The following is a 27,616-nucleotide window of genomic DNA, read 5'->3' as shown; positions in this document are numbered from 1 at the left end:
CAGCCAATTTATGTGGAAAAGTAGTCGAAAACTGGGTTCAAGGATTGGACTTCGTACAACGTGCACATGGTGGTCACTCAAACGACATTGGATTTAATTCATAAATTAACTTGAATTTATTTTAACGGCAAATAAAGAAATCGTCGATATCCCAAACCGTTTTCGTTTTATTTAAAAAAAAAAAATGTGAGCCCTGTTAATGAAAAATATTTATAAGTAAAATGATTGTACAAGAACACCCATTACACGACCTATTGTCAATGCCATGCTCTGAGGAAAGGAGGATGTCCCCAAGATTTTTCTATAATTAGCCTTTCCATCGTTCCTTCGAAGAAGTTAAGTCATCCTTTCCCTATGGAAGAGTAACATACCCAATACACCATGTTTCCAGGCCCCATGCGTGTCGATAAGGATAGTGTTTTCTGAGTTATACTCATCATTTTTTGTCTTTATTTACTTTTTTTTCTTGATATAATGTATCTTACCATTAAAGTTTAAGACCACCTTTTTTTTTGGTGGTCAAACTTACACAATTGGCAAATCATCAAATTCTTATTTTTCTCCAACTTATATTTATGTTTAGAAAATTAAAATGCATTGTATCCTTCCAGTTTCTATATCTATTTTGACTATTTAATAAAACACTAAAAACATTGTCAAACAAAAAATGGTTACAAAACAACTGTAACTCATTAGAAATGCAAACATGGTACTGAATGAGCTATTATTGTGTCTAGTCAATAGACATTAATGAAGATTATTTAAATATATATGTTTTTTCCTTTTTTTACTTTTAGAAGGAATTAACATTATTCTTTCGAATGGATAGTAGAATAATAGCAACAACCAACTAATTTTGACAAACTAATAAGTAATTCAAGTTTATTTAAGTTCAAGCAATAATTTAATTGCGTTTTTTTTTCCAATAATATTTTATGAAGAGTGACATTAAGATTGTAATTACTATTAAGTAGATTCATTTATTTTTTTGGGAGAAATTTTCTTCTAGCATTGACTCTGAGCGTTTCTTCAAAAAAAAGACGTACAAAAATCGTAGTAATATAATTGCTTTCAATCTTAGAGAATAAAAATTAATAGCCCTTGCTGTTATATATATTTTTGTGTAGAGAACATGTAATTATTCAGTAACATTGTGTGAGTGTGCTCATGAATATGGATATGGGTTTTTTGTTTTTTTTGCGGATAAGTAGATGGGACAAGGTATGGGGGTCTACGGCTACGTGAGGTGGACAATGTATGGTGGAACAGGGACGCCGGGTATGTCCCATCCACCTAGCCGTGTACTCCCACACTGACAATTTGTTGAAAAGTTTTATTTTTATGATTAAAGCAAAGTTTGTATTTTCTTAGACACCTAAAAACTCCTGGCAATACACTTAGTATTACATAAATGCATTAATTTGGTTGAATAATTTGTCAAAATTACATTAACATAAAAAAACAAAGAAAGAAGTTTATTCGTCACATGATGAATAATAATTAATTTAATCAATTCTAATTTTTTTTACGTGATTAAAAATTTGGCCTGAAGGAGAGGTTTAATTTTTATTAGCATGAACAAAAATATGATAATGTTCAGGATAAAAAGGCAAAAAGTTTTATCTTAAATTGAATAACATTTTTCAAGGAAATTAACGGTCTCAATATACAAAGAAATTCCTTTAGAAAAGAAAAATTATATAAAACTTTTTACACTTTTTTTTAAATATGTTTGTTTACGAATTCATTTATTTATACAGATATTTTGAGTTCAAATCCATTTATATCTGTCAAATTCAACGTGAGCTTATTTAAAAACAAATTGGATTTACTGGACCATAGAAAAATTGGATTTTTCCTTCAAACTTTGATTAGCTCATAACATTTTTACGCATCATTTGACATTTTTTTAAGCAGGTTAAGTTTTTGTTAAAAATCGGACACTTTTTACAAAGTATTCTAAACTTTGGAAACAATCATATTTTTTGTAATGTTTATAAATCATTTGAATGCCATTTATTCTTATTTAATTATTGTTAAATAATAAAAAAAATAACCTAATCTCACTTCCTTACAATATACTACTTCTAGTAAAAATAACTTTTTTCCATTTTCATTCCTTAATGTTTATTTCTTTGACACTTAAAACATTCCATATATGATGGTGGGAGTACACAGTTTTATTTTTTTGTCCAAATTTTTGACAATAGGCCTTCTAGAGCATAATGCATCTGGGCATCAAAAATACAGTAACAAAATCGACGAAACCAAAAATCTACTTTATTGGCTATTACAGTATAAAGATTTAAATAATCTTACACATTTTCAGCTGCTTGGCTTTTGCTTCTATGGGCGAAAATCGTAAAATATGGCTTATTTTCTCGTCGCTGGTGTCCATCTTATGACGCTCCCTCAAACAATACTGAGTCGAACAATCACAAAACTGTCTAAGATTTTTTTTAGTAGGAAATCTTATCCGAGTAAACCCATCACACTTATACAATGTATGACACACATTACTAAAGCAATCTATTGTAAAAATAATACATTTCTTTGAACTACACCTGTTATTCTCCAAAAAAATATTATCTTCTTATGTCTTACTTGTCAAATAGTTAATTCAATGATTTTTTTCTGTCGATGTAAGGAAAAGCGTTGGTGAATAAAATCATTTATAACTTCTTGCCGGATAGCTATTAATGTGGCTTAGAAGGTAGCGGCCAAAACATTGACAAAGGTTCAGATGATGGTGGCGGAGAAGGCATTCCTGGGATGCCATTTCTCAAGAAAAGTACACCCACGTCGCAATAAGTGAATTTAATTTTAAAGAAGTCCTTGGCTAGGGAAAGTATTGAGATTCATAAGGCCTGTGTAATTATTAGTTTGCTATTGTTTATTTATACTATTATTTTACTAATTAATTTCTCGAAATATTATTAGAAATCGACAAAACCTCGAATGTATGAATTGTATTTACAAATAAGTTATTATCTTTAATGTGGCTTTTATTTGTTTTAACTGATTTTAATTATTTTATGTGTGTACATTATTGATTGTATATGTTGTATTCTTCTCCAATAATCATTTAGTAGTGATATTGGTGTGGAAAAAAAAAATCATTAATGTTTTTAAATTTAAATAAAAAAATAGGGAAACTTGGATGTCAATTAATACTAATATTTGACAAAAGAAATCCTGTTTAACAAGAGATAGAAAACCTTTTGGAGTGATCTGATCATTTGATATCTTTAACTTTTGAGGACATACAACTTGATATTATACAAAAGTTTTCAAAAAATGTGAATGCTTTGTCAAAAAACAATTATTATTATTTTTTTTTTTTGCCTTAATAACATTAAATAAATTAAGATAGGATTTAAAGTAAAAAAGTTAATATTGGTGACTTATCGGATGAATATCGCTCGCAGAATACATCTGGACATTTAGCAAATGAGTGTCAATCAACGGTTTAGACAAAGATAGTTTGGCTCTATATGAACAAAAGAAGAAAACAATTGTAAGGTTTACAACTTCTTAGAAAAAGGTTTATAAAATTATATACAATTGTTTAACTTTATTTAAAAATTAATAATTTGATTATTATTTTTTTTTACAAATTTTGACCTGCTAAAAATATGTCAACTAAAGAAAATATTTTAAACTCAGGTTTTTGTGTTGTTGTTTGTTTATTAGGTCAAGTCCAGTCTTAGAAATGGTCCTAATGTTCGTTGGGACCTATCCTTAACTGTCGGTCCCTGAAATTTTTCCTAAGAATGTCATTGGCTTATTATAGTTGGTTGACATCATAGGGAGTTTACTATTTTATTTCTTCATATTTCAAAGCCTTTAGTCCAGAGACATGATAACAATATAAATACCTTGCTCTAGAATAACTATATTTTTTATTTTTAAGAAATAAGGATTTATGCATCAAACTAGTCAACTCTGTCCTTGAAAGCAAAATTAATTAGACTTTCTACAATTATTTTTTGGGATCAATACTAAATTAATATATCAAATATTTTTTATTATCTTTTCAATTAAATCTTCTATAGGGTAGCACAAAATGACTTGAACATACGTGAATATTTTTTTCTTGTGTACAAACACTAATTTCAATGTTTCTTTTGTCATGAGCAAATAGTTAATAGTTAAATTTCATATTAATAGCTTTTCAATTATATGATATCGTAAGCTTTTTTAGTCCTTTAATCCAAGTCAGAACAGTGTTGCAAATATATTCGATTATGCTTAATTTTATTTAATTCATTGCGTTTTTCATTTATGGCGAATGTTATTAATTTTTAAAGTGATTAATTATAGATTATCTATTTTTTTGAATGATTTATAATAATTTTGAAAAATATGTTGCACTTTTATAATAGTTGCCGATTTAATAAAGAAATCCAAATGAAAATTGTATCCCATGTTTATTTTATTTCAAAGTAAAACAACAAAAAAAATGCTACAATTACTAAACAAGACACTTTGGACCCGTAGTAGATAATTTAATGGAGATTTTTTTAATAACATCATAATTGAATGAGACACCATCATGGTGACTCATGGTTGATATTTTTACTAATTAAAACTGACAAATTTCTAATAAACCTTGATAAAACTCTATCACATAGCTTTATGAATAAAAAAAATACTTAAAACTTGCACTGAGTACTTGTTGATGCCAGTGATAAACGGTAATATTTAAATACATTGAGAGTATTATGTACTGAAAAAATTAAATGTGTCTAAATTTGTACTTTTTTTTTATCGATTAGTGACAAAAAATGTGGGATATTTATAAAAAATATCTCTATTTATTTATTGTAATTGTCAAGTTTTATCTACAACACGAATACGAATATAAGATTATATAACTTATTTTTTATACATTTTAGGGCTACATATATACTCAAGGACTATGTTAGTAAGGTCGAAGACATGTCTGGAATGGGGGACATTTCTGCACATGGAGTGCTGAAGTAAGCAATTGCCATGCACTTAGAAGAGCTTGGAAAGTATCTTGAGGGATACACCCCCACCATAGGGGCATATCCAGCATGGGTGAGAAACCCAAAAAAACTTCAGCAGAGCCAGATTCAGCAACAACTCTTCAGAACAACAAGACTGCCAACGTTTTAGTGTCACCAAATCGTACCATAATCTATTATTGCAAAGAAATCCCTAGAGATACTCAAATCGTTTGTAACAAAATCTCTTTGTGATAAATCCTTTTCTTGGATGGTCGATATAAAAACAAAGAAAAGGAACTTAATGTGTAGCAAAAATGATATGGCAGTGGCTCTTGCCTAGGTGAAGCCATGCATTTCTGAACTTGTGTCTGAAAGGCAACAGCAAAAGACACTTTGATTTGCTGCAAATATTCATTGTTTTATGTTTTTGTATGAAATTCATGTTTTGTTGGATTTGTTCTTTGAAAACAATGGTTTTTTGGTTAGAACTGATACATGTAGTGTGCTTGCAAAGATTAAGCCTTTGATTTAACTTTGCAAAAGAAAGAGAAAGCTCTTAAAATTGATAGATATTTTATCTTAAATATTTCAAAGCTTTTTATATATAAATTTATTCTGCATTTGATTTAATGTTATATTTGAAATCAGCATAACATTATAGCAATTCTTAAGTATTTTTATGTAAATTATGTATGTTTTTTAAAGATTATATCTAAAAAACCCAATAATTGATAAAATGAAAAGAATAAAATAACCGCAAACATAATATGAAAAAAAAAACGAACTACAATCTTGATATTTATCTTTCAGCTCTTATTCCAAATAGGTATTGAGTCTTAGTCACTTAACATTACCAGAATGGTCAGTTATGTAGACACTTTTTTGTAACAGGGCGTCCCAATCAAAATACACATTAACACGCAAACCACGTTGGTATCATTTTTGATACTATTTTGACTCTGGCATAAAATAATATCAAAAAATCCTTCTAAAGAATGTATTACTAAGCTATTACTATTTTTTTTTTTGTCAAATAACATTTTTATAATTGACCAAAATATGTTTGAAAAATATTGGGATATGTGTTCCATGAAGTCAAAAATTTAATTGCAATTTTCTCCATTTTCAATTTTTGGTCAATATTGTTTTCATGTTGACGCACCACTTATAAAAAAATATATAAAAATTTTTTTAATAAGTGGTGCGTCAATTTTTTTAAAGTATTTGAATATGTTCTTACTTTTTCTACCAAATTTCAATTCCAGGTTCTTTTTGATTAGTACCACTAACACAGTTTGAATAATTTTTCTGGTAGATAATTATATGTATCCTAATCCACTTTTTATTTTATTTTTACACAAAAAGGCAACTTGCTACAGTACGAATAACCATGCAACTGAGGGAGGGCTCTAAGATTTTAACTTGTTTCTTTACTTTGGGGGTAGTTGTATTATTTTCAAAGTTCTCTTCTCTCTATGTATTTCTCCGTTGTCTTTTTTCACTCTCTTCCTTTCATTTTTTTTAATATATGATGTGTACAAGTTGTAATTTGTATAAGTAAATTGTACAAGTTGGAACTCAAAAAAATGTTATGAAGAACTGAATGTACAGACTAGGGACTCAAAACTTGCATAATTATTTAATTTAGATTTTACCCTCCATAAATTGTTTTTGTAATTGAGTTATGGGCTGAACAGAGATGGTTTGATTTGGAGCCCCTAAAATTTTACAAAACATAGCTAAAAAGATTTCTCATTTCCTGGGAACTGTCCTATAGAAGATCCCGTGAAACAACTTTTCAAATATCAGGATCCCGTTAAAAAGTAACAAATATTGTGAAATTCAAGTATTTCTTTTCATATTTTAAAGAAAAATAATATATTTTAAACTGATCTTATCCATGTTCTTATTCTTGATTCTCATTTTCTTCATTTTTTTATCATCAATAATTGTACAGATATTATTTGGGTTCTGGTTTTTTTTAAAATTCAGTAACCTGATCTGACCCATAACAAAAAAAAAAAATGTTAGTAATGACTGAGCTGATTTTTGGTGGAGCTGGAAGTTGTATAATTGTAAAATACTCAACTCAACCTGCAAGCTTAAAGTCAATTCACATCCATGTAACTCATGTAAAAAAAAATATAAGACATTTGAAATGTCCCATCTTATACAATTTCAAATATATATACAATTATATGTGTTAAATAAACAATTCTGTGGAATTTCAAAAATGAAATTTCAGATCTGTCACTCCATCTAACTCTGAGTTCTGAGCTTGTTTAATGAGGAACTCTCTTTTTTTTCAATTTTTAGTTTACATAATGAGTAAATTATATAATTCAAATTAGTGACTACTAATTCATTCATAATAAATTAGATTTATTCGAAATTGAATTATAATTATATCTAATATCATTAATTCATTTTTTTTCTGACAATTAACATTCCATACATATCTAATGTGTCATTCAAGCCCATATATATATTTTTTTTTTTTGATAATTGTATTATTGATGACATAAGTACATGTAAAATACAAGGGTTTTAAATAATACTTTTGATTTTTGGGAAGTACTTTACAACGAGTAATACGATTATCTGTACTGGAGTAATGCAGGTTGCTATGTGAATGTCACAAGGAAGATATTCAGTAACTATATGTGCATTTTCGCTTTGAAGAACGCCTTTCAAAAAAAGTTTAGATCTTATTTCATACAAAAAGGACTAAAAAAGAGCCGGATATTCGCTGTATATTAATACGTAATTTGTCACTTTTTAAAAGAAAATATTTATTTATGAGCAAAACTATGAAATAACTTTTGCAAGATCGTTTATTAATATAAAATAATTATTGTTTCTAAACCTTTTTTTCATGATCACAATGGGACCCAAAACTTGCATTAGTCTGACGTTATTACAAAAAACGTGATTTTTATTGTATCAACAAAATATAACTTAAATCCAATTTGTGATATGTTAAAATACTATTTTTAGCTGGATGTCCTCTTTCACAAGCATTACCAGCAATGCCACGCCGGCGAACAGATATAAAGCTCTAGACGATGAAGGCCGTGTCCATGGCGTCCCACACTGTCATGGTGGCAGCTCACATAGAATCCAAATTTGGATAAGTGGTACAGCAGAAATTATTTTCCAAGACGCCTCAAGCTAAAAAGTCTATGAGATTGGGGACAAGGCTGGAGGAGGGCGACATAGAGGCAGGCAAGAAGTCATTCATATCGTTACTGCATTAGTTTTTGTTCATCTTGCCTGTGTTGGAGGGGATGCTCCTTAATGTACTTATTTAAGCTGTGGGCAGTCCGAATGAAGTTGCCAACGGTCTCTGTAGCCTTCTCGTTACTGAAACCGGTACAGATGACATTGCACACACGTTGATTTTCTTTTTTATCCCATATTCTTAGACTTAGAGACATGGGACAAATAAAAAACTTTTTTCTTTTTTATTTCTGTTTCAGCTATCGTTGGATTGTGTAATGAAACCTCGTACTTAAAAATAATGAGGATAAATTATTAATCAAAATTTTATGCAAGTTTTGGGTACTCACTCTCTATGTGGATTACTTCTAAGGGTTCTAAGCATAGATCAATGTGGCTCAAAGTTAGCATTTCTTCTTTCTTTTTTTTCAGCAGAAACAGTTTGGATATATATTTGCCTAATAATTCGTAGACAAACAATTTAGTTTAAATGACATTAAATCCATGGAAATTTGTATTTGTGCAACCTAAACTAAGATATTATGAGTCTATTATATTCAAAAAGTGCATTGAAGCATATTTAAGTAAATTGACAAGATTATAAAAGGTTTCCAGAGCCATAATCTAGAAAGATATTGATAATTTTTAGGATAAATGAATCAATTCAAACAGTTCTTACCAAGAAATAGAGAAATCGTATATCTACTAAGGGAGCTTTTGTCATCGAAAGTAGAGTATTTGTAAACCAAAAACCATTGTTTGATAATGAAAGAAATTCAAGGTGTTTTAACTTTTCCCCCAATGGAAGAGAAAGAGATTATAATTGATCCATTAGTAAAGGATATTTATAAAAGAGTCTATAAGAGATCAAGAGAATATTAAGTTAGTAAATGGAATTGAAAACCCTGTAATACAGGATAAAGTGAAACCTTACAGTCATTCGATGTCAAATGGACCAAAATAAATACAAAATGTCAACTGCCCCTCCCAAATTTAGAGAATTTTTGGCACACAAGCTCAAAAAATATACAAGAAAAAGTAGCATCCGGTAATAAGACATTAAAGCGACTTTTTTTTCTCTAGGAACGACTGGGGTTCAATCTTACGCACATTTTTTTTCAAGAAAATATTTTCTACCAAGCTTGTTGACTATTGAGTTACTTTGTTTCATTCACCTAATTTTCAGTTAGTATCAACTATCAAAAGACAGCTTTCAGCATTTCAAGACAATCAGCTTTTTAGTTTGGTAGCTATTGTGCTAAGTGGCATGCTGCTTTTGTTATTTATATTACAATGGATCAAAAATAATTTCGTGTGTTAATTTTATACTGCCTTTTGATTGCAATAAATACCATTCAAACTAAGCAATGGCTTATAAAGGGATATGGGGGATCCGCTCAATAAAGCCCAAAAAATAAAATAATAATAATGATTAAAATAAACCATTTTAAACAAGAAAAAATGTTTTTACAGATAAATTCTTTATAACATGACTTATATTTTTCAAGTACAATGACGTTATACGAAGTTTAAACAGAGATAGCTCGGATTAATTTTGATCCCACCGTCTCTTATACCAAGTATGCGCCATGAAATGATACTTTTTTTTAAATTTGTACGTTTATTGTTAAAAAATTGGTTACAAATTTAATTTTCAAAGTTACAACTTCACTACCCACACATTTCCCCCATCTTTCAGTCAATTTATGGATGCCTTTCCAAAAAAGTTGTTCGTCTTTGTCTACAAACCCACCATCGATCCATTTTTTGGCTTCAGCGTGAGAATCGAAGTGTATATCATTGAGTGTGTGGCCCATCGATGCAAACAAGTGATAATTGGAAGGCGCCAGGTTTGGTGAGTAAGCTTCAAGAGCAAGAAGTTTCCAGTTGTACGACTCAACAAGCTGGTGAGGGGGCTATAGAGGGATGCGGTGGTTCGTTGTTATCAAGGAAAATTACCTTGTGCTACCTGGCTTTATATATTGAGAGTTTTTACGTATAGCATGTTTCCATCGGTCCAACGGTCAAAACCCAATTGTTCTGCGAACTGTTTTTGTGTTTGGCCATCATCTTCATCGAGTAATACATTCAATTCGGTGTCTACGAATTTTTTCGGTGACCGGCTGCCCTCTTCATTTCTCACGTCCAAGTCACCACTTGGAATTTTTGAAAGCACCTGAAGCACTATAATCTGCTTAGAGTATGTCCACCGTAAGCTTCAACAAGATTTGATAGGCTTGAGAAGCGTATTACTTCAATTAGTATCAGAAAATCAATGATGTCTGCACATTGTAGTTTGTCGGCACAAAATTAGACATTTTTTCTATTCAAAAAACTGCATTGTTGAATGAAACTATACAAACAATGAATTAAATATTGTTGACACATGTCGAAATAAGCATTTTGATTTTTGGACTGGTTTATAATGTCTAACTGGCGACATCTAGTGGCCAATAGCTAAAAGTCTTATTTCAGAGGTGCATATCTAGTATGTACGCAATACTTTGTTAGATTTTTTGTAAAAAAAAGGAATGACAGTTGCTCTAAAAAAAAAAGTTGGTGTCCCATAATATAGGAGACCGAGAAAAATCGGTTCATAAATTGAGACCGAAAAAAAATGGTCCATAGAGTGAGAAAATTGGTATACAAAGTGAGACCGAAAAAAATTGGTCCACTGTCTGAGACCGTGGTCATGACCGAAGTATCGGTAAAATCGGTCTAAAAAAAAATTACGTAAAACCGAACCAAAAAAAATTGTGTACTGGATCAACACTAATAAGTACCATAATTTCTTTTATTTCTTGTTTTTAATGTTGTTTTTCATAGCGTGATTTATTCTAAGCAATATTTTCTGACTATATAATAATTTAAAAATGGTCATTTTCATATCTTCTTTGTGGTCATTCATTCCCATCACTATTACGTAACTGTCCAAGAGTACTGAATAATTCTATAAATTCTATGTCTTCTTCAATCTGAGAAGGTGGTTTCATTTGAATTTTTATTTCTCAGAAACTTGCTGATGGTCTTGCATTTGTGAGTTTTCCATGATCTATAGATCCTTTATGATAATGAAATTTTCGGACATTTTCTCTATGAACTGTTGTTTTTCACTTTGATCCTATTTCTGTTCTTTCAACATTATTTTCATTATTGACTTGTCACTTCTACATCTTTCAAACAGCTTTTGAATCACATCCATAAGAGATCTGTTTTCCATTTTAAATTTGCTCTACGTCAATATCTTTTCCAACATTAAGCTTTGCCACACTTTGCTGGAATCAGTGAAGAACAATATAAATGGGATAGGAAATTATAAAAAACTGGAAGTATTTTCACAACGTAAAAATTGCACTCACTGAGATTATCAGAACGGATCAGTAACCAATAAGCCTAGACTGGTTTCTAGAAAAGCTTCTGACTTCTATGAAAAACTCTACCGGTGTGGGGTCTACATAAGACAAGCTATGTTTAAATTTTGTAATAGCTGGGTTCCCGGGAAATCTTCAAGGTGGTGGAGCTCTATTGGCAAGGAGACCACAGTTGGCCAAGAAGAGGATAAGTTTGAATTATCTGGAGTAGATAAACCTTTACAACGATCTCAAATTATGGAATATATTAGGACATACTTTGCCAGTATTTTTTAGATACAATCAAGGTCTAGAATTCCATAATTATCCCAATAGTATTTCATCTTATTGAACACACTCTTTTCAGAGAGGATATTTGCAAAAAAAAAAAAAAATGAACAGGATTTGAGAGGACTTCTAATGGAATAAAAAGAGGCAGTTTATACTGCAAAGCCGGTTAGATGGCCCCATAAGAGTCAGAGGACTATGTTTCCTAAATCCGGAAGCAAGCTGGAAATTATTAAATCTCTATTGGTTCAATCCGTTGATTAATGGTGAGGACTTCTGAGCACTTAGAATTAAAATATATTTCTACGAGTAGTTGGCCTACTATCTATAAGAACGACTCCATATAGGTCCACAAGATTTATGTAAAGTTACCAAATCGGTTGACAATTTCTGGCAGAGAATGACCTACTCTTGGAACTCAGTTCTCCCATTAGTTCTACCGGTATTTGGCCACACGAGCTCCTAAATTACAAATATACATTATCAAATCAATACGAACAACTCAACTCTGACGGACTTACCTCATTTGGACAACTTAGACAATAACTAAAAATCGTACAATTTCTTGTTAAGAGGTCATGTCTTGAAGCTTTGGCAAAGATACAAATAAGTTAAAATATTTACAGCAGGAAGTTTAAGAACACTGCAGAGATTTGTTAAAGAAACGACTGCTTCATAGTAACGGTGCTCTTGACGATTCCATTCTCAATAACACAAAACAAATTTTAAATAACCCCTTTACAACTGGTTTTTTTTATATCTTCAGAAGCTGATGAATACATCAAGATTGAGACACTTATTACATGTTTTCTTTTTAATATTTACACAAATAAGTCCGGTTAAACAGTTCAATAATACTGAACACGATTGAACAGCGAATGCGTCCACAAGCACACCTACGTTAACTTCTCACTAGTCACAAATGTTTTCAATTTTTTTTTTATTACTCGATATGTGTTTTTTTTTTTTTTTTTTTTTTGGATAATTGATCTGTTCATTTGGGGAAAGAGGGAGTGGGAGAAAGGAGAAACGAAATGAAAAAAAAAAAAAAGAATTAAACCTCCGTTTTAGTAACTTAAATTTTCTTAATTTTCATACAGCGTTTAGAAGCTTGGTTGAGAATATATCTTTCTTAGTACTTCAAAACAAAAAACAAAAAACTTTGCCGCACGGACTGTCTCGAAGTTTTCCTCAATACTTAATTCCTATGCGACTACAAAAAATTATGCTTATAACAATCCCATCTTAATCAGTGTATACTTTTTCAAATGGTATCTTCCCTTCTCCACCTTTCAGTCAGAGGATAAACACCTTTGAAAAACGGCAGAAGGAGCCTTTGTAGAAATTTCAGGAGAAGAAATTATCTTCTAGATTTGGGGAAAAGGTTTTCTCGAGCCACCAGGAATACAAATATCCTCAACAAGTCGGGAAGAAAGTGGGGAAAATAGGATACAATGTTTTTCTCTTCAAAGGACAGTATCTTTGGAGGACAGATCAAGCCAAAAAAAATATATTTCAAATAAATACTCATGGTATTTGGTAGAGGAAATGAAGATACACCTCCATCTTAGAGAATACAAGGATGTGTACATGTATGTCTGGAACAAGGATTAGGATCTCAAGCAATTAGCAGATTTCTAGGGTTATTTCATTGTAAGCTTTGATGTAAGACTTAATCAAGTCTTTAACTCCTCCATTGTGCATTACAAATATATACTGTTCCCTATTGTTAGGTTTAGCAGTACATAGCATTTCAATTTATACCAACAAACAAAATATTGATATGATAAAAAAAATTGTTAATGGTCCATGTGTTGAATAAAAACATATACAATACAAAAAAACAAAAAAAACAATTCAATTTTGATAACAGCTTGTTATTAACTTTATGTAAACACTTATCGATTATACTATAAAATCAATTATTAGCAAATACTCGATATATTCTAAAAATTAGTCATATCCCAAGTTCCCGTCTATATATGTTTTCCAAGAGGGAACTCCCCTCGACCCAGTTTACTAACCTACGATAATCTCTACTATAATATTTCAAACAATGACAATAAGACCTTAAATACTATAGTGGATATAAAATTTAGAATTGAGTATTACATAAATTTATTTCTGCCATCAAACTTTTGAAAAATACTAATAGTAAAAATTTTCAAAATGACATCAAAAGAGATTCTCAGAATTAATAATATAATACTTTTTTTTTGGCCCATTTGCTCTTAAAAAACTAAGAACTTCTGAAAGTTATTCATAACTTAATTCTCCACGTGTCTTCCAGCAGCATGGAATTTAGATTATTGATCAATATGGATTTAGTTTCAAAACTGGAATAAGCTCAGAATTTTCTTTTGATTATCCTCCCCCTTTTACCACTGAACTCATAATAGAAACCTTCATTGCTCTTTAATGAGAGTTTATCGTTTGTATGTATATTTTTGCATTTTAGAAAATTATTATAGCCTTTACATGTTTGGTTTTAGCTTTCTCAATATTTTTTGCAATCGTTTGTGAAAATTGTTTTTCAATTATATATATATATCAAAGGAAAACAAATGAGATGGTGGGTTATAATTGAAGGGTATAATTTTATACTATAATATTTATTATGCATTACCACTTAATATTTCATGGTGTTATGTGTGTTTGCTTGTGTAACTTTAGATACCAGGTATAAAGACAGTAATATTCAGTTTCCCATATAAGTCATTTTTTCTTTTATCATATAAAATCATATTTTGGAAAACTGTTTTTTACATTTTTTAAATGTTAAATCACGAATTTCAGGTTTTTTTTTGGTGGGGTTTTCTCACAATATCTATAACAAATTTTAATCTTAATGGCTATTTAAGGCAATAAATTTTATTTTTTAGTAAAAAACTCATTATTTACCTCGGTTAGAGATCAAAATGTTTATTTGCAAAGAATCCATAACAAAAAATATACCAAAACTATGCACTAAGAACTAGTGATGGGACAATTCCTCAAATAAAAATCCAATGCCGATTCCGATGAGCTTCTAAGTAAAAATTCCCGATGCCGATTCTTTAATACTTTAAATAATGGTTGAAAAATAGCTTTTTGTTATCAATGTCTCCAAATGATTTAACATTTAAATTTTTGGGGGAGGTGGATGTGCTTCATAATTTCATAAAATCCACAGCTTTCCTCAAAAAAAAAAAATTGGGAAAATTTAAAAAAAATTTCGAACATACAACTAATATAATTTTTTTTTGTGGAAAAATGTAAAAAATGCGTATTTGTTTAAATAATTATTTTTTTACAACTTAGAAAGGTAATAAACAGTTAAATACTACTAATAAATAATGAAACAGAAGAATCAGAATCATAAATTAAACATTACTCTCCTAATGCCAATACCAATTCTGATTCAATAAAAAAATACCCCATTATTTAATCACGATTAATCAACCCATCACTACTCAGAATGGTAAGAGAATTATGTACCTTTATATAAGAAGAAGGATACCTATATGACTCAAGTGGGAAAATAGGAAAACAAAATAACATCAATAGACTTCCATGTATCTAAATTTATATCATTTGGAATATATCCCTGTGAATAATAAAACCCATGAGAAAAAAGAGGCCTTTTTTCCAATCTACATATTATAATGATCATTGATCTTTGATATATATCATATTATTTATATTAATGCGCAAATATAAATTGAAATTTGAATAATAAAAAAATTAGATGTTGATTCATCATAATATTCTTCATTATAGTTTTTTAAATTTATAACTCAACTTTTAAATATGCCAACCATCCTTATGCACGGGTACAGTTACGAAATTTGACAAATCGTATTCAAGTGCAAACTGTGGATAAACTATTAACTAATATAACCTTTAAATTACCCAGCCAACCATTATTATTTATTCATCTCTATTACGCAATTTTAAGAGGCTAATAGTCTATATTGAATAAAAAATGTTGTAAAACACAGAATTACCTATCAATTGATAAAACAAGGCCTTGTCTGAGTCGCCACCATGAGCACAAAGTCTCAAGATGATTGAAATTGCATCACTCAGCTGTGCTGCATTGTCCTAGAAGGCTATCTTGGAGCAGACGTAGGCCTCAAGGAAGAGGATTTATAAGGTATTCACCGGTTGAAGGTCGGGAGGACCTCATACACTCTCCAGGAGCACGTAGGAAATCCTCCATGTCTGTCAACCGCCTGAAGCCAGACTTCAAGAAAAAATATAATTCTGCAACTACTGTCATGACCAGGAAGATGAACAAATCCCCATCAACACTCAGGTCTCTAAAAAAGGCTGGAGGAAAGTCTCTGCTGTGTATTCCGTGGCCTCTCTTGATAGAACATCAGAGAAAAGTATTTTCTGATGAGGAGTCCTTTACTGTTGACTCTGTCTTCAAGAAGCAGAATGATTGAGTAGTTACATTTGGGGATGTATCAAAGGAGCACCAATAAGTCTCCAACACCAAACATCCTGCTTCAGGTAATGCTGCAAAAAGAAAAAAGTTTTTTGCGTTTGTTCTCAGTCTCCCTCATGTGAAAAAAATAAATTATTCGAATTAGAGGCATCCCTGTTGTTTGCTAATAATAAAAGAAAGGGGAGAACGGTTATTAATTAAAATGAGGAAAGATGAGGAAGAGTTTCATTAATGTGGTGTTAATTAATTATATATTATTTGGATTACACGTTTTTTTTAATTTTATAATCATGAATAAAAATCCTGTTATAATATACATAAAACGTGATTCAAGAGGATTTTAATTCACTATGTATATGGATTGAAGATAGTTTATTTTTGACGGGAGAATATTCGTCTTTAAAAAAAAAAATAGATTGTCAATTTTGTATCTCATTTACTTTTTGATAAAAAAAAATATTTTGGAGATTAAGATCGAGAAAATAGGGAAATAGTGGCGTTGCTATCCCTTTTTGCAGGACTTACGCTCTTTGTTGATAACATTTTCTATATCTGAGAACACTTAAAGAGTTTTTTTTAAAATGCTCTGTCCAGGGGAGTCCTTGATCAAAAGCAACACCTAGGTACATCATATGAGTGGCATATTCCATCACTTTGCCATTCATTTCTAATTGCGGAAAGTATTTTGATCTAAGTGTATAAGCTTTCGAAAAGACAATATCACTTGATTTTGATGAGTTAAAGGTAAGAACATTTTCTTTCCCGATTCAATAACAGTCTTTATCGCCCTATACATTTCATTGAGAAGGGTGTGAGGATGTTTTCAACTAATTAAAAGGAGGATGTGGTCAGCGTAGCCAACGTTCTTGATTGCTCCTTTTTTTAAATTTATTAAGTAAACTATCCATAATCATATTCCAACTAAACGACATAACGACATGCGATGAAACACCCCCTTGTGGGCTCCCTCGGGTTTGAGTCACACTAACTTCTTCGCCGTTAAGCTTGGCCGTGACCGTACGGGCACTTTGTAAGTTTTTGTACCAAGATCTGATATACTCTGGAATACCGAGTTTTTCCATTGTTACATCAGCTGAGTGAGGTTGTATATAATCAAATACGACTGTGCAATCAGAGCTGACGACAAGTGTTAATTGTTGTTTATCAATGGATTTTTCTATGGTATTGGTCACTTGTGAAAGAGCCATCTCAGTTGATTAACCTCTTGTTGTGAGTGGAGTGTTGGAATAACTTTTTCAACTTCCCAGTGTAAAATCCATTCAAATTCTTTAAGCATAAAGTTGGATAGAGTTATCGGTCTGAAGGATTTGGCCAGGCTTTAATCTTTTTTACCTGCTTTTGACACAAAACTTACTTTCAATTCCCTCCAGTATCTTGGTTTATAACCAGTGATGAAGATGACTTTATATATTTGGTTCAAGTTTGGCAAGATGTTTGTTCACCAGAGAATTAATTTGATCTAATAGTTTTTCTTTTTGGACACGCAATATCAAATGCTCTGTTCATAGCCTTGTTAAGCAATCCAGCGCACCCATCAATAACATTTGGGTTTGAACCAATAACCAGTAATGATACTGATTATGTGTGAACCTGAATATGTCCATGTTAGCTTTTCTAAAATTTCTTGATAGCTCTGCAATTGGTATGTATTTGCAAAATCCCAAAAAGTATATAACTATGGTCAGACATTGATGTTCTAATATCTGCATTCCACTCTGTTCTCTCGAACTTGTTAAAGGCTTGTTGATGTACAATTGTAATGTCGACGGTTGAACTTGCTCGTTGGGGGATGAAAGTAGGCTTGTTCCCTAGGCTTGTTCCCTTTGTTTATAACAGTCAGATTGTTTTCATCAATTATTTTTTCCAGAGACTCTCCTCTTATGTCCGTTTCTCTACTACTCCACAGTTGATTGTGGGCATTTGAGTACATAATAATGAGAAGTTTTTTGTTTTTTTAATGTTCCTTTAGTTGGTTAGATGGAGTTGCACTGATTAAGTATAAATAAGCATTATAGTATTACAATTACTCCAACAACATAGGAATCTTTTGGTGAAATCAATATCATAAAGTATATCACCGGGGCGCGAACGTACACACATTCAGTTCAAGAAAACAACTCCAGAGCGTGCTGTCCATGAGCTATGGCGATTCCATGGCTTTTGTTCTTGTTCACAATGCTTAATGAGACGTAAAAATGCTTCATTCTCAATAGGTAATAATTGGTCAAGCTAAGCAATTGAGATATACGTTACTTGCCAATCTATTTTCCTACATATCTTGCAGAGGTCTCTGTCTAAGAATTCTGGAACTGATCATGCTTGCAAATGGTTTGCAGATCGTATACAAGCCCTTGGGTATCACCTAGGTGAGTTGTGGATTGTAAATCCTCTAAGAGCGAGACTTTTCGTTGTGACATTTCTGAGAGAGATATGGGTCAGTTATTAAGGATATTTATGATGTTCACAATTTAAACTCCGAATTTGCTGCTTTAGGGTTGAGTGTTTATATATGAGCAGCTGATTGTCACTATTTTTTGAGTGATTTTTGTAGCTTGATCAATTCTTCTGCAGCACTATCAAACAACTTTTTTCTTTTAGATTGCTTTTTCAGACTCTTTCTAGTTAGGTTTTTTACTTCTGGTTTTGGATCCTGATCGACTTTTTCCGTACTTAGTTGGGATGTTGCTTGTTCTCTTGGTCCGTAATCTTAATTTAGAGCTTCAGTCCCTCTACAAATGTCAGTGGCACCATCATCAACATCCATTAGTCTGTTGCCACCACTAGCAATCACAGTTTTTTTTTACTAACTTCAGGTTGATCTTTTTTGTTAGTTGTAGTATAATCTTTATGCTAATGTCACAAGTCATTTTTGATTTATTATAATCTCCTTGTTTTAGATTTATTTGTTCTTCCTCTTGTTGGATAATGGGTGTTTTTCTTGGAAACGTACCTCCCTGCTGATACTATTCTATGGGTCTATGCATATGTATAGTATCTTACCAAAGTTAGTAATTTCAGATTTTGCAAGTTCCACCTTACATTTAATCTGAAGAATATTGCATTGGTCTACTATAATACGAGCAAGAACTTCGTCTCCAATGTTACCAGTCCCCCCACGAACGAAACCTGTGAGGTATATTTTATCTTTTCTTAGTTATTACATTTGCTCCGCTTCATGCCATGAGGTCGCAAGGAAAGGTGTATTTGCAATTATGCTTTTACGGACATATTGTCCAGAAGCATCATCATTTACGTAAATGACCGCTCTTTTTTCGTATAGCGACGCACTTCGTAGTTAGGAATTAGGTCTCCGATTAGTGCAGACAGACGACGTAAGTAGTCCGCGTCAAGTATTTTAATATCTATGTTCCATTCAATGATGTAAATATGGTCACCACTCTTTCTTATAATGACAATTTTGTTTGCCTCCTTAGCAATATTGGCGTATGGAAACTTCTTTTTGGGCCTTGTTTATTTTTTAAATACTTTAGTGCTCAGCAGGCATTTGAGGAATATGAGTCATCTTTGAAGGAGGGTTTCATTAGTTGGGCCCTTTCTTCCTCGTTTCATAATACTAGAGGCTTGCTTTCAATCTTTCTTTTTTGAATCAAGTTTCTTCTTGATATTGACCCTCTTACTCACTTGTTGTAGGTGATGGCTTCCCATTTCATACCCATTCTTGGGTCGATATTAGAATCATCCTCCAAATTTAGACATAAAATAATATATGTAGTTATATATTATATTTATGTAGAGAGAGGTTGAACTATATTGAAATCCAAAAAGTTTCATTGAATATATATTTATTTTATTAGAATTAGTAGAAGACAAAGGAATAGCTAAAACTTCTTAATTGTTGAATCCCTTGATAACTTTCCAACGAAGAAAATGAGAGATCCAGGGAGTCAAAAGTCAGCCAAAATCCTCAAAAAGAGTTAACATGCTCTTATATCACTATTTAATCGAATGAATAGGTAGAAAAGCACTTATGGCGTCTTGATTAAATTTAATTTCACAGATGTCAGAAATGACTTGTACCTTGTTACACATAGGTGAAAGGAAAGCACTCTTGTCAATGACTCATACATTTCAATCGACACCAACAGCAGGAATAGAGGCAGTTTTGGGTATTGCTACTCTAGACATATACATGAAAGAAGGGGCCATCAATATAGAGAACGAAGTATTTTTTACATGATACCTAGGATGGAATTGGTAATCTTCCAAAACGTCGTGGGCATCGGTTCCATAGAGATAAAATACTTACACAAGTTGGAATGGATCAACCAAGTGACTACAAAAAAAGTAATCGCATTTGGATAGATAATAGTCAGATTAAGAACCCTGATGCGATCATATATACGAACGGGTCGAAAGATGAAGGCTGGGGCAAGATGTGCCATTACCAAAGTTGATCATCCATTTGTCATTCAACGACTTCATTGAATAAAGATGCTTCTGTGTTTCAAGGAGAGATTTTTGCCATAACACAAGGTGTAGAAGCTCTTCTCAAATAGGAAGAAAGACTGAACAATGTAGTAATCATATCATACTCCCAAACAGCAATTGCTGCAATTTTTAATCCACTTACTACTAATAAAGAAGTTTTAAAATGTAAAGAAAATATACATCTAAATGACATTCTGATATTGCAGGAAATGAATTTGCAGACCATCTTGCGAAGAGGGGTACTGAGAGCCAAAACCAGTTTACTATTGGGACGCCTACAAACAATCTAAGGAATATAATTCAGAGAGAGAAAGAGAAAAATTGGGACTCATTGTATAAGCCTACACTACACATGGCCCTTTTCTAGCCCACCTAAGCAAGTGGAAAGACATAAGCTAAGCGTAAATGTATGTATAGAAGGATTGCAAGGTGCTGACCATCTCATTAATAGATTCCCCCGTCCTTTCTTACGAGAGACATCAAGCAATGAATGAGGAAAACGAAGACTTTCGTATTTTAAAATTTATAAAATATAAAAAAATATATTATTGAACAAAATTTTAATCGTAACTAGGTTTTAGAATCTGCTGTAGTAGTTGTGTCGTCGTGTTAGTTGCCTCATATTTGTAGAATTTTATTTTATGTATGTATGGCAACCAGTAAAAAATATTTAACTAACTTAACTGTTCATAACTTTTCACGATCAGACCCCCGTCCCCCCTCTCCATGATGAAAGCTAATTTTAATACGTTTGCACCTTTTTCATGAATGAAATATATATGTTATTTAGGTTAGAGTATTAAACTTTATTTTTTTTTGTGTATAAACATATCTAAAATGTATGAACTCATTAATAATTTCTGAATTAAGAATACATTCTTAATTTAAAAAGTTTTGTAGTCTTTTGTGTATAGGATATGTTGTTGTTGTTGTTTTTAAATTTTATATTTCAAGCTCAATTATAGTTTACACATGTGCTGAAAAGTATCGAACTAAACATATAAAACACGTTTTACTATATATTTTTTCATTATTATTTGCTTAATGGAGCGGAGTCCTCATAACACATTTTAAGCCATCGTTCAGCATGAACTTTTTTTGTAAATTCAAGAAGCAGTGTAAAATAAAAACACAACATTGTTTTTGAATGAACCAAAGTAGTGCCACACTTAGCAAAATTAATCACAAACTGAAGAACAGTTTGTCATAAAATTTTTGACAACTGTAATTTAATGGTTGGTTATTACTGAAAATGTGATGAATTTAAGACAAAAAAAAAGTCATCCATTTGTGAAGCCGGGGACTTGTCAGCCCATGTGTTATGCTAATTTTAAAATAGTATTATCCTTATTTTAGGTATAAAACAACAATTATTGTATATTCCCAAATAATTTTTCAGGGAGCACAATTAAATTTTTTGAGTACTTTTTTTAATAAATTCATATGTATATGTATTTGTACTTAAATTTGCTTGGAGTATGACTTTTTTGAAGGTTGAATAAGTACAAATTAAAAGCAATAATGGGGGAAAGAAACACACTATTAAAACTAATTAATGAATAATATCCTGCATTATTCCTCTTCTTATTATTTATTTGTTCTTAAGCTGTTTTTCGTCTATTTTCTACTTTTACACAATGAAGCCAAAGGATACATCAGATCCAGTTCTGTGACAAATAACGAAAAAAAAAATCTAGTAAATGCAGAATTTTAAACACTCAATCTAGAAAATATTTATGGCATACGTTTTGGTCTTATTTTTATTTTTGTATACTTAAATTTATTCAATACTTGTAACAACGATACCTCACTAATATCAAATCACAACCTAAATATTAAAATATATACAATGTAAATGATTAAAAACAATAACCAAACACAAAGAGTACAAAAAACAAAAAAGCGATATCACAATAAATTTAGATTCCCTCTTCTTGATGTAATCCAAACTCCCTAAAAACTACTTTTACGAATTTATGAACAAGATAACCATTATTTTACCGTGTCGTATGTATCAGTGTTTGGAGTCTTATAATTACTATAGAGGTCACTTAAAATGTTTTGCATGTTCCCTCATAACCTATAAGGAGTTTGTGTGAAGAAGGAGTCCTTCCAATTGTCTTCCCTACCACATTTCTGACAATTTCCATAATTTTATTTTACGTCTTATAGTCTCAGTATACATGTGGGTTTGTTTTTGTTTGGTTGTGTTCTTAACAAATAGAACGTGACTCTTTGAGGTGTTTCTATATAAAGAAAGTCCCGCGCGATATTCCACAAGATGATAGCCAATATAGATGCGAATAAACGTACAGAAAACAAACTTCTGGTCTTAACAAAATCGTTAATACACATTCTTTTTTTTATCATAATCTCCATTTCTCTGGATAACCTTGTCCCAGCGCTCCCCCACTTCTTAAAGGCTCCCTAGTATTCCACCATTGGGATAGTTTTTTACACAGTCTTCAACTCTGTCTTGATAGTATTTCTAGGCAGTTGAAGTATTAGGCAAGGCCATTGGCCTTGGGGAACAAGAAGGAGTCCACCGTTGGTAGGTCAGGTGAATAGTGGGAGTGATAAATTATTCTAATGGATCTGGAATGGATGAAATCCTTAGTGTTTCTTACAGTGTGAGTGCCAAATTTTTTCATGTCCTAGTACCACTCCTGAGAGCAATAACAGGTTTTTTGGCCCTGAAGTTCCTCATAAAACTAGAAATCACCTGTCAGAAATACCCAGGGGAACATAATTCTAGTAGATAAGTCCCTTATTATCAAACCAAGCCATGCCTATTTTCTTCAGACTCTCCTCTTACCTTGAAGCTGATTGTGGCCTTGAGCGCCTGGAGATCCTTTCTTTGCATTCTGTTTTTTTTTTATAAAAAGTAACATTGGTATTGAAAATAGAGTCATGAAAATAAGGCTTGTTGAAAGGTTTTTCACATCGCATTCTCTCCGTTTTGTCACCTTCATTATATTGCTGTGGAACCCAACTTGGAGCACATTAGAAATTCCAAGATCAGCCTTAAGAATACTTCTTACAGTCCCATAGGACAGGTTAAGTCCGAAAATAATTTCCTTTACACTCGCCCACCTGTCATCTTCAACACAGTTCTTAACAGCCTCGATCATGTTATTGTGCCTTATGGGCCTCTTATAATTTTAGAACCGTGTGTCTGAGATGTTTTCCATTGCTTTAACTTCCCCCAAAATTTAATACATTTTACTGAAGCTGAGGGAATGATCTCCAGAAACAGTTTGACACCATTTAAAGTAGATATTAGCATCCATGCCAGCATGGCTATACAACAACGTCGTACCCTTTTCTCATTGTAAAAAATGAAATAGTGGAAGTATGAAAATAGCGTGTTTTTTATTTACTTCATTTGGCAAGGTGTTAAATGTTATGAAAATATTGACAAAACTAAAGGGTATCTTAATTTCACGAAACGTATGGAATATTTTATTTTTTAAAGCAGCAATCGCCTATCCCTCGTATGTTTTAGGTACATTTAGCCTGGTCTAAGGATATGATCCCAGAGGGACTTTATGAAATGAAAAACCACTCCTTGTTTCTTTACTGCTGCTACAAACTTATCCGTAAAATCTTCTTAAGCAAGGTAAAAAATCAGGGGTATTTAAAATTTTCTTGGTATTAGGGGGAAGTGAAGTTTTGTAAGTGAAAAGAACTTTCTTTTAGCCAAATATTAATGATTATTTTCAATAACATAAAAAAACTTTTGGTCAAATCCAATCCAATGATATTCAAAATTTTCTTTTACAATCAGAAATAAAAGCTCTTATGCTACTAATCCTCCATTCATTGCTAGTTTTTAAGAAGAAAGTACTGAAAATATTTTGTTGAAGCATATGGCTTATGAGTTACGTGTTTTCCCCCTCCTCACAAAAGCTCAAAGAGAATTAAAACATACCATCGAAGAAGACTTCTAAAAAAAAGGACAATGTTCTGACCTTATTCAACAAAAAAGAAGGTCTGGAATTTTCAACAGTTTACTCACAAAAAACTTAATTATTGTTTAGTTTCAACATAATGAAGTATTTTAAATAAGTTACGAGATGGTCCTTTGTACTCTGAAAACTTACAAAATTCGATAATTAGTGAAGGTTAAGTGATTGAAGTTGAATTATATTTCAATATATTAAAGCATAAATAACTAGTAAACAAACAAAAGAAACTTGAGCCCTCAAGCTTACGTACAAGTCGAGAAAATGACTCTTGAATGTGATTGACAAATTTCCATTCGCGCATTTCAAGCAGTTGGGCGTCTTTGGGACCTCTGTCTACAGCGTCAATAAGTTTGAAACTATGGAGAGGATAAACGGCTCTGTCAAAAAAAGTCTAAACTGAACCCAAAGACTTAAATAAAACAGCCCAGGTCAATTTCCTCAAGTCCATGAAGGACATTTCAAGAGATCTCGGGATTTCACACCAGCCTGTCCAGAGAGTTATCAAAGACTGGGGTTAAAAAAAACTTGTGAGGGTAGAAAGGGTATATTTGTCACCAACAATACAAGGAACCCATGTCCTCCGTTTCAAAACTCTTTAGAATAGATAAAAAAATGCAAAAAATTTATATGATGTGATACCTAAAATTATTCAAATGTATATCATGTAATTAAATTCATTATATTTTGGGATTCCTCCTCCACACGATTTACTATCTTCGTTTAAAAAAAAAAGTGTTGACTATCGCAGACTTAAAAGTGTATTTTACATTTTGAGGACTTGAACTGAACTCCATGAAAATGTTCAGGGACTGAGACTCGACTTGGACTTGTGAGCAAATACTTCAGACTCCACTTTGACTTGCAATATAATAAGAACTTTTTTACATTTCTGTGAAATAGCAGCATAGTTTTTGCTCCCCCCTCCCTCCAAAGTAAACTAGATCTTCATGCCCACTTGATGTACGGATGTGAGATGAAGGAAATAGTATACAAGAGAATGTGAGAATATAACAAACAAGGAGTGACGTTAAACGTTTGTATTCTTGTTTATTTTTTAAAAATAAATCTTAGTGGTTTACTTATCTTTAATTGACCTTCCGTCTTCAGAAAGTGATAGTTTTGCTCAAGAATGGTGTCCAATGGGGCCGTCGAGGAGCATAGGGTTTACGGATTGGAAAGAATTCGACCTCTGGAAGTGATATTGAAGGTGATAAGTTAGATAAAAATGGAAAGAAGAAAGTATCAACGTGTAGGGATCAAGAAAAAGACGAAGAAAATTCAAAGAGAAAATAGATCAACAAAAGGTAGACTGTAAAGCTAGTCTTTCAAAAAGAAAAATCTAGAGACAGATCATAATAATCTGCTTTGGAGGAAAATTTATATTGTATGAAAAGATGAAACGGAGTTCCTCGAAAGGGATTTTCCCCTGACATTCTCCATTGTAATAAGTTATTTTATAGTTTGGAAATTTAAGAAGAAGATATCAACCGCATTAATGACTGTAAAAGTGGAGCAGGATTAATAATACTTACTATGAAACACCTAATTAATGTTCTCTTGAAGTTTACTCACTTAAAAGAACTGCAGAATATTGATCAAGGGATATCATTCAGTGTGAGGGGACTAAAAAGAATAAGGATGTTACAGGAACCTGTCGAAGTGATAATTAAAAATGCTTCCGAGGTTGATCTTGTGAAGCTGAAGAAAATTATGAAAAAATATGGATCACTTAGTGGGAAAATAGAAAACATACCACACTCCTTTCAGAATAGAGATGGGGAGAAAAATCATTTGGAGAAAAAGTAAATAAGATAAGCTCAAGGCGTTTGAAATTTAAAATGATATTATCCAAGCCAATTCTCGCAATTGTCCCAGTTGCAGAAAAAAGGTGGACTTAATTTGCAAAATGCAGCAATTGCAATGATTTAAATGTCTTGAATTTGGACCTAAAAGAAGAAATTGCAAGGTGGAGAACAGGACTTCGTTCCATGAGTTTGAGGAAAAGCTCAGAAAAAAATTGGAACTCCCGATACAAATAGAAAGTAATATGACCAGGACTGTGTATGGGTATGACTCTGTCTCTGATGAAGATGAACCAGAGTACTCGATGGAGAATATTGAGGCGGTCTCAACAAATCCAGAAGGTCTTAATGTAGGGACTCAGGCTGCACAAACACATTCAGATCTACAGGATAAGCTGTCTGACAAATATGAAATTAGTAAGAATTATAACGAGCAAATTGAACAGTTACAAGAAGAAGTAACTGGTTCCACATTTAAAGTTCAAACATTATTCGCGTTAGAAATGACTGGATAATTGTATTGAGGAAACGAAAAGAGGGGCTCCAGAAGCCTACGCCAAGTCCTAAGCCCCTTTATAATAAGGTTCCAAGAAGGACATCAAGTCCTGTGAAAGAGTCGAAAGAGAAGATATCTAAGGGTAATAGCGCTTCTGAAGATGTAACAGACATTGGAGAGATGAATGAAAGAATGGAGCCTGATACGGATTTATAAACAAATTATGAAGATTGGATCCCTTAATGTGAATTGTGTTGTCAGTTATGAGAGGAGAAGAAAAGTGTTGAAATATGGGGCATCTTATGTTGATGCTGACATAGTGTCTCTAGTTGACACAAGAATTAAGGAACACACTTACTTGTTTCCCATTACGGAGGATTACAATATAGTGTACTCCTATACTACCCAAAGAGAAAAACATCCATCGAGAGGTGGCATACTAATGATAAGAAAAGGTATTTAATTCAACACCGTGGAACAGGACAGAGGTGGAAATTTGTTGTTTACGATGTAAAAAAGAAGGGTACCGGATACGAACAGTGGCATTTTATGGCCCAAATGTTGATGACCCCTTTTTTTACACGATTTTGCCAATAAATATCAATATGATCTGCCTGA

At 31.9% G+C, this 27,616-nt stretch overlaps 1 protein-coding gene and 1 long non-coding RNA gene across 4 annotated transcripts in view; both read right to left on the bottom strand.

The window, feature by feature from the left end:
• LOC121128531 (uncharacterized) overlaps positions 1 to 6,399 on the bottom strand; it is a 345,068-nt gene extending 338,669 nt beyond the window's left edge. Inside the window, exon 1 of one of the 3 annotated variants that reach the window (XM_071892521.1) lies at positions 6,214 to 6,399. The gene's annotated coding sequence lies outside the window, so the exon portion shown is untranslated. The remainder of the gene's footprint in view (positions 1 to 6,213) is intronic. The other 2 variants (XM_071892522.1, XM_071892523.1) reach the window with 2 other exon arrangements.
• Positions 6,400 to 10,980: 4,581 nt separating this feature from the next.
• Positions 10,981 to 12,292, bottom strand: LOC139907056 (uncharacterized). The gene is made up of 2 exons (XR_011783368.1): positions 11,552 to 12,292; positions 10,981 to 11,467 (listed from the first exon to the last, which is right to left on the bottom strand). It is a non-coding gene; the product is annotated as an uncharacterized lncRNA (long non-coding RNA).
• Between the last annotated feature and the right edge of the window lie 15,324 nt (positions 12,293 to 27,616).

Source organism: Lepeophtheirus salmonis, chromosome 13 (genome assembly GCF_016086655.4).
Source record: "Lepeophtheirus salmonis chromosome 13, UVic_Lsal_1.4, whole genome shotgun sequence".
In the NCBI taxonomy this organism is placed as follows: domain Eukaryota; kingdom Metazoa; phylum Arthropoda; class Copepoda; order Siphonostomatoida; family Caligidae; genus Lepeophtheirus; species Lepeophtheirus salmonis.
The sequence above is the reverse complement of the archived record's forward strand: the minus strand, read 5'-3'. Positions and strand labels throughout refer to the sequence as shown.